The sequence below is a fragment of the Furipterus horrens genome, unplaced genomic scaffold, assembly GCF_987537825.1.
Source record: "Furipterus horrens unplaced genomic scaffold, mFurHor1.1.pri manual_scaffold_7, whole genome shotgun sequence".
Classification (NCBI taxonomy): Eukaryota; Metazoa; Chordata; class Mammalia; order Chiroptera; family Furipteridae; genus Furipterus; species Furipterus horrens.
This window is the reverse complement of record NW_028327177.1, coordinates 74,651,147-74,665,857: the sequence shown is the minus strand read 5'-3', so window position 1 is coordinate 74,665,857 and position 14,711 is coordinate 74,651,147.

Sequence of the window (14,711 nt, the reverse complement as noted above, 5' to 3'; positions counted from 1 at the left end):
ATGGACATACAGGTCCGGGAAGCACGGAGGGTCCTGGGAGAGCTGGACCCAGAGGGGACCACACCAGGATGCATCATGATTGAGATGCCAAAGGTGAAAGATAAAGACAAGAGTCCTAGGGGCAGCAAGGGAGAGGTGGAGAGTTGCCTACAGGGGATGACTATAGGACTATCAGCTGATTTCTCAGAGGACACTTCGCAGGCAGGAAGGGACTGGCAACCAGTATTCAATGTGATGAAAAACTACCTACAACCAAGTTTACTCTATCCAGGAAAACTATCATTTAGAATGGAAGGGCAGATGAAGTGCTTCCCAGAAAAGGTGAAGCTAAAGGAGCTCATCATTACCAACCATTATTATATAAAATGTCAAAGGGACTTAAGAAAAAGAAGATCAAAAGTATGAACACTAAAATGACAACAAACTCACAACTATCAACTGAATAAAAAATAAAAACAAAATCCAACTAAGCAAACCAGAATAGAAACAGAATGATAGGTATGGCGATCATTTGGAGGATTATCAGCTGGAAGGGGGGAGGGGGAGAATTGGGGAAACAGTGCAGGGCCTAAGAAGCATAATTGGTTGGTACAAAATAGACAGGGGAATGTTAAGAATAATATAAAAAAGGGTGAAGCCAAAGAACTTATATGCACAACCCATGGACATGAACTAAGGGGGGTGGGATTGCTGGAGGGGAGGGGGGTACTGGACAGAGGGAGGCAAAATGGAAAAAAATTAGGACTACTGTAACAACATAATCAATAAAATATACTTTAAAAAAATCTATATATGCTTCCATAGCCCCTTGGTGAATGTTAACAAAGGACCCGGGGCCATGAAAGTTGGATTCTGGGATTTGTCTCCATGCCTTTAAAGCACGTGCTGAGCACTGAGCAAACACTCAAGGATCCATACCAACCTGTGCACCAGTAGTGTTATATTGGCCCATGCCATTGAGCATTTCAAATTCAATAGGAATGTCATGATCTGCATTTACTGCTGCCTGATGACAGCAGCAATCAGTATATTCCATGGCCCAAATGGTGTACTGGGCCAGAGTGAGAATGGTTCTGACTATACTTTTCCATTCGCAGGGAATCATACTGAATCCCTCTGTTATTGCCCCAATTATTCCAAATTTAAAAGAGGATAGGAGTCCATTCTCTTGATCACTCTTTCTTAGTTCTTTGTATACTTCAAAAGGTAAGGTCTCATAAGTTACCTGCCCTCTTTGTCCTTGGTTTGTGATGACAAGAAAGGCTAAAATAGCTTTCCAGTCTCCAACTTTCATTGCTTCCCACAGATAGCAATACAGAGCTGTCGGAATCTAATTAACAACTTGGGGCGGGGGTGACCCATTCTTAGTTTCTTTGTTTGAAGTGGGGAGAGCCACCATAGGTAAGGGAGTTCTGGCTCCCGCTACCCCTGCGGGGGACAGATTTAATGATTCCTTGTTGTTGTACTTTGTGGTCAAGGGCGCAGAAGTAATTCCAGCAGATAGAATGCGAGACAGTCAGAGGGCTGCTGCTCCCTCAGGCAGGATCAGCCCTGAGCAGTGCAAGCACCTTCCTTTTATTGGATTTTGTAGATATGTTAATTAACAGGGAGGGTCCAGGAATGAGCTCACAGGCACATCCCAGGAATGCTCACAATGTACTTGAAACTTACAACAGAGGAAGTTCAAAAGGTCAACTGAAGAGAACACTTCCTGACAAACAAGTTTATATAACATTCATAGACAGAAAAACAGAAAAACAGAAATCCAATCACTTATTCTTTTAAGGCTATGGAACAGATGCACTGTTAAGAAAGCAATCAAGGTTAAGCACCATTTGTACTTAGTTTTGTTTGATTTCCTTATCAACATCAGGGAAGATGGAGTACTCAGCAAGATTCTTTTTAAGTCACAGGATGTCTTTAAGATCCTGAGGCCTGAGCAGTCAGAGACTGTAGGCACCAGCGAGTCCAGTTCGCTGCTTGGATCATGAAACACCTGGACCAAGAGGCATGTAAACATACCTCAAATAAGAAGTCTTGATTTCCAGCATCACCTTGGCAAAATTTTTATCAAAGATTTCTAATCTCTCCTTTCCCTTCTCTTGAATATGTACGGCAGAGGCAGTGCCTTCCAAACTGGAACCCTCCTCCCCACTCCTTTTACTTTCTGCTTTGACTGAAGGAGTATGCAGGGAAGTTAGAGCTGTATGAACTAAACCCAAGTAATTAAATTCTGATGACCTATGGGGGTCCTGTTCTCCTGGAGGCAGTTAAGTTTTCTTCCTACTTTATCCCAAACATCTAAGTCAAATGATCCTTTATCCAGGAACCAGGGGCAATTTAACTTCACTGCCTGCAATAGATTAATTAAATTCTGTTCCTTTACCTGGCACCCTGCAACTTTTAGAAGCTGTAAGAGCAGGCAGAAATAAATGTCCTGCTCTTTGGAAAGACGCATTCCCATAATAGAAAGAAAGTAAAAGTAAAGAGAACAGAAACAGAATTTTCAATGAAAGAAAGTGGTTTAGTTCTCGCTCTCTCTCTCATATCAATTCTGAGTTGGGAAATGCCACGTGGGTGGGACTGTGATTGTTTTTACAGTGTGCCTCATGTTGCATGGACTTTATCTTCCTGCTGGTGGGAAGCTTGTTTCTAACCCAGTTCATGTTCCAGCTTATCCTGTCATGGGAGTCTTCAAAATGGCAAGCGCTCTAGTAGCGATTACAGCTCGACCCGTGCCCATAATTTGTGGCAATTTTCTTCAAGAGGAGAGGGAGTGAAAAATAAAAATATAGATGTAAACAGAATAGCTGAGAAGTTTTAGAAAAGGACTCTTTCTCATAAATGAAACACATCGGTGGCCTTACCAATGAAGACGGTGCTGCTGTCCCTTCCCCCAGGATGAATGTGGCCAATGCTCCCCTCCATCTAGACATGTTGTCCGCATCCTTGGCTCATAGCCAACAGCACTCCAGCGAGTTCTTCTCACTTGTCCCTGTTTGGTACGCCACTTGTTAGGTTTCCTGGCAAGTCCTTCTTGCCAGTCCCTGTTTGGTGTGCCACTTGAGAGGTTCCCTGTCCTGCAGATCCCTTGGCACTGATGAAAGAACTGACTCAGAAATGAATTGTCTGAGGAGAAAAAGGGTGAGTGTCTCTCATAGGAGATCACTCATCACTCCTTTCTCACTTAGGGTTTTTACTGAGTTTTCTATGTGCAGAAATGCACAGGGTAAGCATACAGACCTCCACCAAATGGTTGGGAAAAAGAATAAAGGGAAGGCATAAATCAACATACAGAGATAGATAGGAAGACTTTGAGGTGCCAAGGTAAATCATAGAACTCTAGAAGCCTCTTTTTCCTTAAACATTTTGTTTCTACATCCTCCTGATAAGAATTTGGGGCTACACAGAGCAAGCAGTCTTCATCTGCTTCAAAGAGCACATTGCATTCCCATTCTACCTCTAAAATCCCCCTGGAGTGTGGGACTGGCAACATGGTATGTGGGGCATAGTGGCTACATACTGATCTCCCACAGGAACCTAATGAACAAAAGAAAAAAAGGATTAAAATAGACTCAGAGGCATGGAAATAGGAACAGACTGATAGTGACCAGAGGGGAGGGGGGAGAGGGAGAAATGGGTGAAGAAGGGGAAAGGTTTAGTCAAGGAACTAGTATAAATGACCCATGGACATGGACAACAGGTAGGGAATTGACTGTGAGAGAGGGGATGGGGTGGGCAGGGCAGGGGATAGCAATGGGGGAAAATGGGACAACTGTAATAGAACAACAATAAGTTAATTTAAGAAAAGGTAAACAATTGATGTACAAAAAAAAATCAAAATGAGAGATTAGGAAAACAAGAATATTGATTTACTAGAGAAAAAGAACATAACCAGTGTAATAGTTAAGCCAAATATAGATTTAGGATTTCCTAAGTATGACCAGCATGTGGTGGTAACTACACACATATTTTAATATTCTTTTGTTTAGCTCTTTGCCTGTAGTGTTTTCATAGTTGTTTATCTAGTATCTAGTTTGCTATATCAAAGTAGGATGTAACAAATATTGTTGTTAGCTCAACATAGGATTTTTGGTGGAAAGGCTTATAATACTTTAGAATCAATGGAATTAAATAGAAATTGGGAGTTCAGTGATGGGGTTTTGGGGGAAGGGGAATGCAGGAGGGATCATGATGTCCCAGAAATAAGCTACAGATTAATATGAATATCTTATTTTTTCTTTTGAAGAGAATCCATAGCTTCTATCATTGTCTCAAAAGGTATGAAATCTTTAAATGTAACCTGACAATATAATGGAGAAATTTTAATCCTTGACTAATCCTTTTAGGATCAAGTTTAAAATACTCAGCCTGGCACTTCAGAATCTTCATGAACTGCCTTCCACAAATGAATTCATTTGTATTTTTTATTAAATAAAACTCAATTTTTCCTCTACTTAAACCTTCTATATTCCAGGCTAGGCCATAGACTATAAGAAATTCACAAAATTTTAGCATAATTCTCAAGCTACTTAAGGACTGAAGATACTACAGTGTTGTAGGTAACGGTCTGAAGTTTTATCATCACTAACTAGCTTTGTCACCTTGGGACAATTACTTAACCTCAGTTTCCCCATCAGCAGGATAGTGAGGATAACTGTACTGAGGATTAAATAAGGGGTTGCATGTAGAATGCTTATGCCAGGAGTTAGCATATTTTGTGTGAGTGTGTGTTTAAGTGTTAATTCAATAATTACAAATAAACAAAAAAACCCAGCATTTCCCTTAGGTGAGTCATTATGAAACCTATGACTTAATAATGGTGTCAAAGCTGAAAAGCATGATCAAAGTAAAAGGAACAGAGAAAAAAAAAACCCAAGGGAAATGAGCATATCTGTGAAAACAATGAAAAGCAGCAAGACAATAATAATGATGATAATCATGATTATTATTATACAGGGTGGGACAAAAGTAAGTTTACAGTTGTTCTTATAAAAATTATACAATATCAATCCATAATAATACAAGAATAAACTCTGTGTTTTATGTAGACAACTGTAAACCTTCTTTTGCCCCTCTGTACATACTAATAACAATGGTGATGATTGCTAACATGTATGCTCTGTCCCAGTACCTGGTCTGAGCATCTTCCATGGATTAAGTCATTCTGCCTTCACAATCACTGTCCCCCACTTTTTAACAGAATTCTACCTTGTTTCATCAGTAATACATCCAAAGCACAAATCAGGGCTGGACTGAGACAAGCCTCACAATCTCATTCCTTTCTGTGGGATACTGGTTTCCTAAACTCCCCTAGAGCCAGGAATGACCATGTGTCTTGAGTTGGGCCGGTGAGATGCCAGGGACCATGCTGGGAGCAGGTGCTTCTGGGCAATGTCTGCATCCTTAGGCTCACACATAAGGGGAGAACTTGTTGGTGTTGTTCTCCCTCTTTCTTTATGACTGCAGAACTGAGTGAAAGACCAGTGCAGATTTTCTCTCCAAGGGAAGTGGGAAATTTTCAGTTAAGGGTAGCAATGACATTTAAAGGCATTATTGTTTGAGACTATACAACACAGATGCTACATATGCAAGATGAGACAGCCAGAAAAGTTAATTATGAGTAACTTCTAAAAATATTTCTGTCAGCAACTCTTAAAGGCCTAGAGCTTGAATGATTAGCTTTCAATTATTTGTAACATACCATTATGTGGCATATCTCTCAGCTGTTTCTGTGACTCTGCTAATACCAACATCATCAGCCTTCCTCCTCAAAATATTTGTACTTTCTGTGATACTTAGCACTCATTGGATGAAGTGAGTTCTTAGGCTAAACTGTTGGTGGCTGCAGTCACTGATCTCCAGCCCTGACCTATGGGACAACCTGAATGCTCCTGGCAGGTGGAAACGACAGTGAGATGGCTCCTAGAGGACAAGGATGTGGCTCAGGAACAGCTGAGATTAAATATCTTACCTAAAGCAATTGGCTCATCATGGACATGACTTTCTTTTTCTCCTGGTTTCTTCCTTTCCCTGTGTGTCCTTTTTTAACAGAGCCTAACCACTGGACAGAAAGCACAACAGTCCCCACATTGCTCCACATACCACCATTTTATTTTCTTTATATAAAAATGCTAATAAATGATTTATAGTTAAATGTGCCATAGGAAGACCCTGAACTCACTCCCAGAAACACACTGAATTTATACTGACAGGAAAAGCAGTTCTTCCAGAAGAAGAACTGAGGGCTGACTGTACATTCTCTGCACACACTCAAAAATGAGATAGTGACCACATAGGAATGGATAGGAGAAATGGAGACATGGTACCATGGGATGCCCTGCCTGGTGTTGCATGACCCCAGATTCCCCAGGGTCTGAGCCCCCACCAAATACAGCTAGTGTAAAGAGTAAAGAAAAAAAGCAGTTAAAGCATGTGTAACTACAGAAACAAATTAAGGGAAATACCAGGGGAAGGCCCCCCAAACCTGAATTATCTTTTAGAGGGTAAGTCCCTTGTATACAAGCTTCCCCTACTAGATGACTGTTCTAGGAACCTGTCTGTATCAGTGTACCAGCTAACATCATTGTGAGAGGCTGTGTCTGGCTTCATTGAATTTTTTGGAAGACTCTTTCAATGTGTTTGTCTGTTTCATGATGGGTGATTTATGAGCATACCTGCCTGTGGGTTTTTGATAAAAAAAATGGAGTGACCCCCATGTCAAACCCTCCCTAGTTACCCTATCTCACCCCAAGTGACTTTTGTTTGTTTTTTTGTTTCCCCAGATAAAAAAAATCCTGAAAGAGAAATGTTTTGCCTATGTGGAAGAGCTGAAACAAAAAACAACAGAAGCACTAAAACGCATCAAAATTGACAAGTTCAAAAACTGTTCTGAGCAGTGGGAAAAAAACATCTCAATAGCTGGATTGCATCAAATGAAGATACTTTGAAGGTGACTGAAGTTTAAACAAGTAAGAATAAATAATTTTTAGAAATAAATTCCCATTTTTTGAGTCCTCCCTTGTACACAAAAGATATAAAATATATCAAAAACAAGCAGGGACAGTGTGAGTAAAAAACATTGTAGTGTTTTTAGAATATATTTGAACTTAACTGACCATTAACTTAAAATAGACTGCTATAAACACAGCTTGTTATACAAGAGGCCCACCTTCCAGAATAGGCTGCATTTGGCTTCAGTGAATTTTTTTTTTAGGAAGGGTTCAACCACTTGAGATGGATTTAGAACACCATTTCTTGGTTTCACTTCCCAGCAATGGGTACAAATTAAGAAAATACAACAACGGGCTCTCTCTCAAACCCTTAGCTTGCCCATCTTGTAAGCAAAGTTAAGAGTTGCCAGAGGGTGAAGACAGGTGCAAGCGAAGGGTGTTGGGACTGCATTCAGCCTTCAACATTTCCAACGGCCATTTGCCCAGGCCAGGCCCTCAAATTCTGTACATTTGGGAGTGAGGGTAGTGCCTTGACCCTATTTTATTCATTTTGTCCCCAGACCCAAGATATACCCTATAGGGTGGTTGAACCGAAACTTAGTGCTTGTACTTTTCAGGGAGACGCAGGCTTTCGGGACATTGTTTGCGTCTTTCAAAGCAGGCTGCAACCCACGCCAAGAAAAAGAGGGGCGCAGAGATGCAAGCTGACACTACGGCTTTCTACCCGGCCCGCCGCCCAACCACCACTGGAGCTGTGGCTTCGGCCCGGCACAGCCCTCCCGGTCTCCCACTTGGGACTCGAGGATTGGATCTCGCCTGGCACCGCCCACTCCCCACTGGTGAAGGAAAGGGACACCGAGTTCCCTGACCTGCGTCTCTGAAGCTCTTTTGCAAAAGAGGAAGCAAATATAAATACTGTAAAGGCATGGGTGCGCGGGGCCCCTGGAGCACGTAAACCCACGGTCATGATACGGCCTCGGCCTAGAGTCCACCAGCGCTATTATATGGTGGGAAGCTCCGGGATCGTCGTTACAGATCACCTGCCAGCCCTCTGGCCCCTGCGTCCCCCACGGGTGCGCTCTCCCCTGGGCACTCTTGGCTGCACCTGCGCGCGATGTTCCCCGCCCCCGTTACCTTGTAGAAAGTGACTGTATCCAGGGGAAGGAAACCCTTGGTGTGCAGGCCCCTACTGCCCTGCGGAGCGCAGAGGAGCAGGAGGAACAAGCAAAAGGGAAACAGTGGGGAGAGAGAAGCGGCACAGGGCATGGAGGCAGCCATAACGCCGGAGCTAGGAAGGCTGTCCTGCAGACAGCGCAGAGTCGCGAATCACGTCTTCAGTGAATTTTTTTAGAAGACTCTTTCAATATTAGATACAAAAAATAAATTAAAAAGGAACCCAAACCACTAAAGAAAGCTTCCAATGTACAAGAAAATAGAGTAACAGAAGAAAGGAACAGAGAACTATACAAACAACCAGAAAACAAGAAATAAAGTGTCAATAAGTACATACTTATCCATAATTACTTTAAATATAAATAGACTAAATGCTTCAATCAAAAGACATAAAAAAGCAAGACCTGTACACATATGGCCTACAAGAGACTCACTTTATATATAAAGTCACACACAGACTGAAAGTGAAGGGATAAACAAAGATATTTAATGCAAATGGAAAAGAAAAAAAAGCTGAGATAGTAATACTTACATTAGACAAAATAGACTTTGGAACAAGGGCAGTAAAAAGAGAAAAAGAAGGGTGTTTCATGATGATAAAAGAATCAATCTAAGAAGAGGTTTTAATGCTTGTAAACATTTACATACACAACACAGAAGCATCTAAATATGTAAAACAAATATTAACAGACATAAGGGAGACATTGATCCTGATATAAGAACAGTAGGAGACTTTAACACTCACTGATATAATGGACGATGACCCACAGAGAAAATAAAAAATGAAGAGTGGCCTTAAGTGACACATTAGATCAATGGCCTTAGATCAATGAATTTAACAGATATTTCAAAACATTCCACCCAAAAACAGCAGAATAAACATTTGATTCAAATGCATATGGAACATTTTCCAGGACAGACCCCGTGTAAGGCCACAAAACAAGACTCAATAAATCTGAGAAGACTGAAATCATATCAAGCATGTTCTTTCTAATTTCTTTTTTTATTGTTGTTCTATTACAGCTGTCCCAAATTTTCCCCCTTAGCTCTCCACTGTCCTGTCCCACCCGTACTCCCACAGACAGTCCCCACCCTGTTATCCATGTCCGTGGATCATTTATACTAGTTCATTGACTAGACCCTTCCCTTCTTTCCCCACTTCTCTGCCTACTCGCTCCCTTCTGGTCACTGTCAGTCTGTTCTGTATTACCATGCCTCTGGATCTATTTGCTCCTTTGTTTGTTTTGTTCAGTAGGTTCCTGTATTAGTGAGATCATATGGTATTTCTCTTTTGCCACCTGGCTTATTTTACTAAGCACAATACTCTCCAGTTCCACTCATGTAATTGCAAAAGATAGGAGTTCCTTTCTTTCTACTGTGTAGTATTCTATTGTGTAAATGTAACACAGGTTTTTAATCCACTCATCCACTGCTGGGCAACTAGGCTGTTTCCAGAACTTAGCTATTGTAAATAGCGCTGCTATGAACATAGAGGGGCACAGGTTTTTTTGAATTGATGTTTCAAGATTTTTTGGATATAACCCCAATAGCAGAATTGCTGATCAAAAGGCAGTTCCATTTTTAGTTTTTTTAAAATAAATTCCATACTGCTTTCCATAGTGGCTGCCTAGTCTGCATTTTCACCAACAGTGCACTCTGGTTCACTTTTCTCCAAATCCTTGCCAGCACTTCTTGTTTTTTGATTTGTTAATGATGGCCATTCTGACCTGTGTGAGGTGGTATCTCATTGTGGTTTTAATTTGCATTTCTGTGATGGCTAGTGATGTGGAGCATCCTTTCATATGTTTGTGGGCTCTCTGTATGTCCTCCCTGGAGAAGTGCCTGTTCAAGTCCCTTGCCTGCTCTTCAATTGGATTGTTTATCTTCCCGTTGTTGAGTATTATGAGTTCTTTATATATTTTGGAGATCAAACCCTTGTCTGATGTATCATTGGCAAATATGTTCTCCCACAGTCAATTCCTTTTTATTTTGATGTAGTCCCATTTGTTTATTCTTTCCTTTATTTCCCTTGCCCTGGGAGATATGTTGATGAAAATATTGCTGTGTGGGATATCTGTAATTTTACTGCCTATGTTTTTCCTCTAGGACTTTCATGGTGTGTCAGCTTAAGTTTATTCCAGTGCATGGTGTAAGTTGGTGGTCTAAATTAATTTTTTTTTTTTTTGCACGTCCCTGTCCAGTTCTCCCAACATCATTGATTGAAGTGGTTATTTTTACTCCATTTCATGCTTCTGCCCCTTTTGTCAAATATTAATTGACTATAGAGACCTGGGTTTATTTCTCGGCTCTCTATTCTATTTCATTGATCTATATGTCTGTTCTTATGCCAGTACCAGACTGTTTTGATTACAGTGGACTTGTAATATAGTTTGATATCAGGTATTGTGATTCCTCCTACTGTATTCTTCTTTCTCAGGATTGCAGAGGCTATTTGGAGTCATTTTTGGCTCCATATAAATTTTTGAAGTATTTGTTCTGTATCTATGAAATATGTCATTGGTATTTTAATAGAAGTTGCATTGAATCTATAGATTGCTTTGGGTATCGTGGACATTTTAATGATGTTGATTCTTCTCATCCATGAACATGATATATGCTTCCATTTATCTGTATCTTTCTTAATTTCTTTCTTCAGTGTTCTGTAGTTTTCTGAGTACAGGTCTTTTACCTCCTTGGTTAAGTTTACTCCTAGGTACTTTATTTTTCTTGTTGCTATGGTAAATAGGATTTTTCTTTCAGTTTCTATCTCTGAGATTTTATTGTTGGTGTACAGAAATGCCTTTGATTTCTGAATATTGACTTTGTACCCTGCTATTTTGCCGAATTCACTTATTAGTTTGAGTAGTCTTTTTGTGGAGTCTATAGGATTTTCTATGTACAGTATCATGTCATCTGCAAATAATGACAGTTTTATGTCCTCCTTTCCAAGTTTGAATACTTTTGCCATTATATTTTAATAGGAATTGCATTGAATGTATAGATTGCTTTGGGGAGTATGGACATTTTAATGATGTTAATTCTTCCAGTCCATGAGCATAGTATATGCTCCACTTATTTTGTATCTTTCTCAATTTCTTTTTTCAGTGTCTTATAGCTTTCTGAGTACAGGTCTTTTACCTCCTTGGTTAAATTTATTCTTTGGTCCCTTATTTTACTATTGTTGCAATAGTAAATGAGATTGTTTTTTAGTTTCTCTTTCTGATAGCTCATTATTGGTGTATAAAATGCTACCAATTTGGGGGTTTTAATTCTGTATCCTGTTACTTTGTGAAATTCATTTATTAGGTCTATTAGTTTTTTGGTGGAATATTTAAGGTTTTCTATATACAGTATGATGTCATCTGTGAACAATGACAGTTTTGCTTCTTCCTTTCCAATTTGGATGCCTTTTTTTTCTTCTTGTCTGATCGCTGGGGCTAGGACAGCCAGTACAATGTTGAATAAGAGTGGTGAAAACAGACGTCTGTGTCTTGTTCTTGATCTTTAGGGCACCATTTTTTTTTTTGCCCATTGAGAATGATGTTGGCAGTAAGTGTTTCATATATGGCCTTTATTATGTTGATGTATGATTTTTCTATTCCTTCTTTGCTGGGAGTTTTTATCATAAATATATGCTGGATTTTATCAAATGCTTCATTTGCATCTCTTGATTTGATCATGTGATTTTTATCTTTCCTTTTGTTTATGTAGTGTGTCACATTTATTGATTTATAAATATTATACCAACTTTTCATCTTTAGGATAAACCCCATTTGACAATGGTATATAATCTTTTTAATGTATTTCTGTATCTGGTTTGCTAATATTTTGTTGAGGATTTTAGCATCTATGTTCATCAAGGATATTGACTGATAATTTTCTTTCTTTTTGTGTCTTTATCTGGTTTTGGAATTAGGATAATACTGGCCTCATAAAAAGAGCTAGGGAGTTTTCCCTTCTCTTGAATTTCTTGAAATAGTTTGAGAAGAATAGGTGTTAGTTACTCTTTGAATCATTGGTAAAATTTGCCTGTGAAGTCATCTAGTCCATGGTTTTTGAGTGTTGGGAGCTTTTTCATTACTGCTTCAATTTCATTCATTGTTATTTATCTGTTCAGGTTTTCTGATTCTTCTTGATTCAGTTTTGGGAGACTGATGTTTCTAGAGATTTATCCATTTTACCCAAGTTGCCCAATTTCTTGGAATATAATTGTTCATAGTAATCTTTTACAATCTCTTATACTTCTGTGGTATATATTATCAATTTTTACATTGCCTCTTTCATTTCTGATTTTATTTATTTGGGTCATTTCTTACTTTTTCTTGATGAGTCTAGTTAATGATTCTTCAATTTTGTTTAACTTTGCAAAGAACCAGCTCCTAGTTTTATTGATCCTCTGTATTTTTTTAAAATCTCAATGTCATTTATTTCCACTCTAATCTTGATTATTTACTTCCTTTTACTTGCCCTTGGCTTTGTTTTTTGATGATTTTCGTAGCTCTTTTAGATGTAGGGTTAGACTGTTTATATGAGATTTTTCTTGCTTCTTGAGGTAATCCTGTAATGCTATGAACTTCCTTCTTAGGATTGCTTTCACTGTGTCACATAGATGGGTTGTTGTGTGTTCATTTTCATTTGTTTCCAGGTAATTTTTTAATTCTTCCTTGATCTCATTGATCGTCGTCGGCAGCCGTCCGTCTCGAGAGACGATGGTGTAGCTTCTTAAGAGTCTATCTGCACCGCCGAGAATGGCTGTGCAGTCCAACTCGGGAGTGACACGGTATCTGTCTCCTCCCGTGTTGAAGTGAAGCTGAAGCTACAGAGCCTGGGCAGGGTGATATGGAGGGTCTGCTGTTACCCATGCAGCAGACCCCCCCTCTCTTCGCAGCTGAAGGATCCAAGGGAAAGACGGAGTCAATACAGCTTGGCTTCAGGTGCGCCGCAGGAGTTGCCGGTGTTGACTACAATGTCAAACCGCCTTAGGGACTCCGGCTCCGGATTTTCTGTCGGGGTTTACTCCCTTAGCCTTTCCCCTGAAGAGGTATGCCGCAAGGCAGTGGAGGTTTTTTGGAATCAGAGTTTTCCTTCTCTGATGTGCCCTGACTGGAAGATCGAACCAGCGACACTTAGCTCGCAGGCCGACGCTCAATCCACTGAGCCACACCAGCCAGGGCTTAATCTCATTGATAACCCATTCATTATTTAATAACATGCTATTTAGCATCCATGTATTTGAGTGTTTTGAGTCTTTTTCTCATGGTTGCTTTCTAATTACATGCCATTGTGACCTAAGATAATGCTTGATATGATTTCAATCTTATTGAATTTGTTAGGACTTGTACTGTGACCTAACATGTGATCTACCTTTGAGAATGATCCATGAGAAGAATGTATATTCTACTGCCTTGAGATAAAATTTTTTAAAAATATCAATTAAATCCATTTTATCTAGTGTGTCATTTAATATAACTATTTCCTTGTTGGTTTTTTTGTCTGGAAAATCTATCCATTGATGACAATGGGGTATTATGGCGTGTTGGTGTTAAATTTTCCTATTATGACAGTATTGCTGTCAGTATCTTCCTTCAGGTCCACCAAGATTTTCTTTATATATTTGGGTCTCCCTGTAATATGTGCATATATGTTACAAGGGTCATACATTCTTGTTAAATAGATCCCATTAGTATTATGTAGGGATCTTTGTCTTTTGTCAGGTCCTTTGTTTTTAAGTCTATTTTGTCATGTATAAGTATTGCTCCCTAGCACTTTTTTCTTATTTGCATGGAATATTTTTTTCAACCATTAACTTTCAGCCTGTGTAAATCTTCTGTTTTGAGGTGGGTCTCTTGTAGATAGCATATATATGAGTCATATTTTCTTATCCATTTGGCTATTCTATGTGATTTGATTGGAGCATTTAATTAATTTATATTTGAGGTTATTATAGATAAATACTTCTTTATTGCCTTTATTTTTATTGTATCTATGTTTTTCCTTCTCTTTATTTCTTCTTATTATTAAAAAAAATCCTTTAACATTTCCTGCAATGCTGGTTTGATTGTAATGAACTCCTTTTGCCTTTTATTTGTTCTTTTTGTGTAGGAGGCTCTTTATTTGGTCTTCATTTTTAGATGATAGTCTTGCTGGGTAAAGTAATCTTGGTTGCATGTTCTTAGCTTTCATCAGTCCCTTCTTACCTGAAATGTTTCTCTTGAGAAATGAGCCTTATGGAGACTCCTTTGAATATAACTGGCTGTCTTTCTCTTGCTGCCCTTAAAATTTTCTCTTTGTCTTCAAATTTTGCCATTTTAAATATGATATGTCTTGGTGAGGGTCTCTTTGGGTTCATCTTTACTGGGACTCTCTGGACTTTTTGAACTTATGTGACCTTTTCTTCACCAGTCTAGGGAAGTTTTCTGTCATTATTTCTTCAAACTGGTTATCTATCCCTTGCTCATTCTCATCTCCTTCTGCACCTCCCATGATGTGGATGTTGTTATGCTTGATGTTGTTCCAAAGGTCCCTTAGACTTTCCTTGTTTCTCTTAAGTCTTTTTTGTTTTGATTTTTCCTTTGGGTGGATACT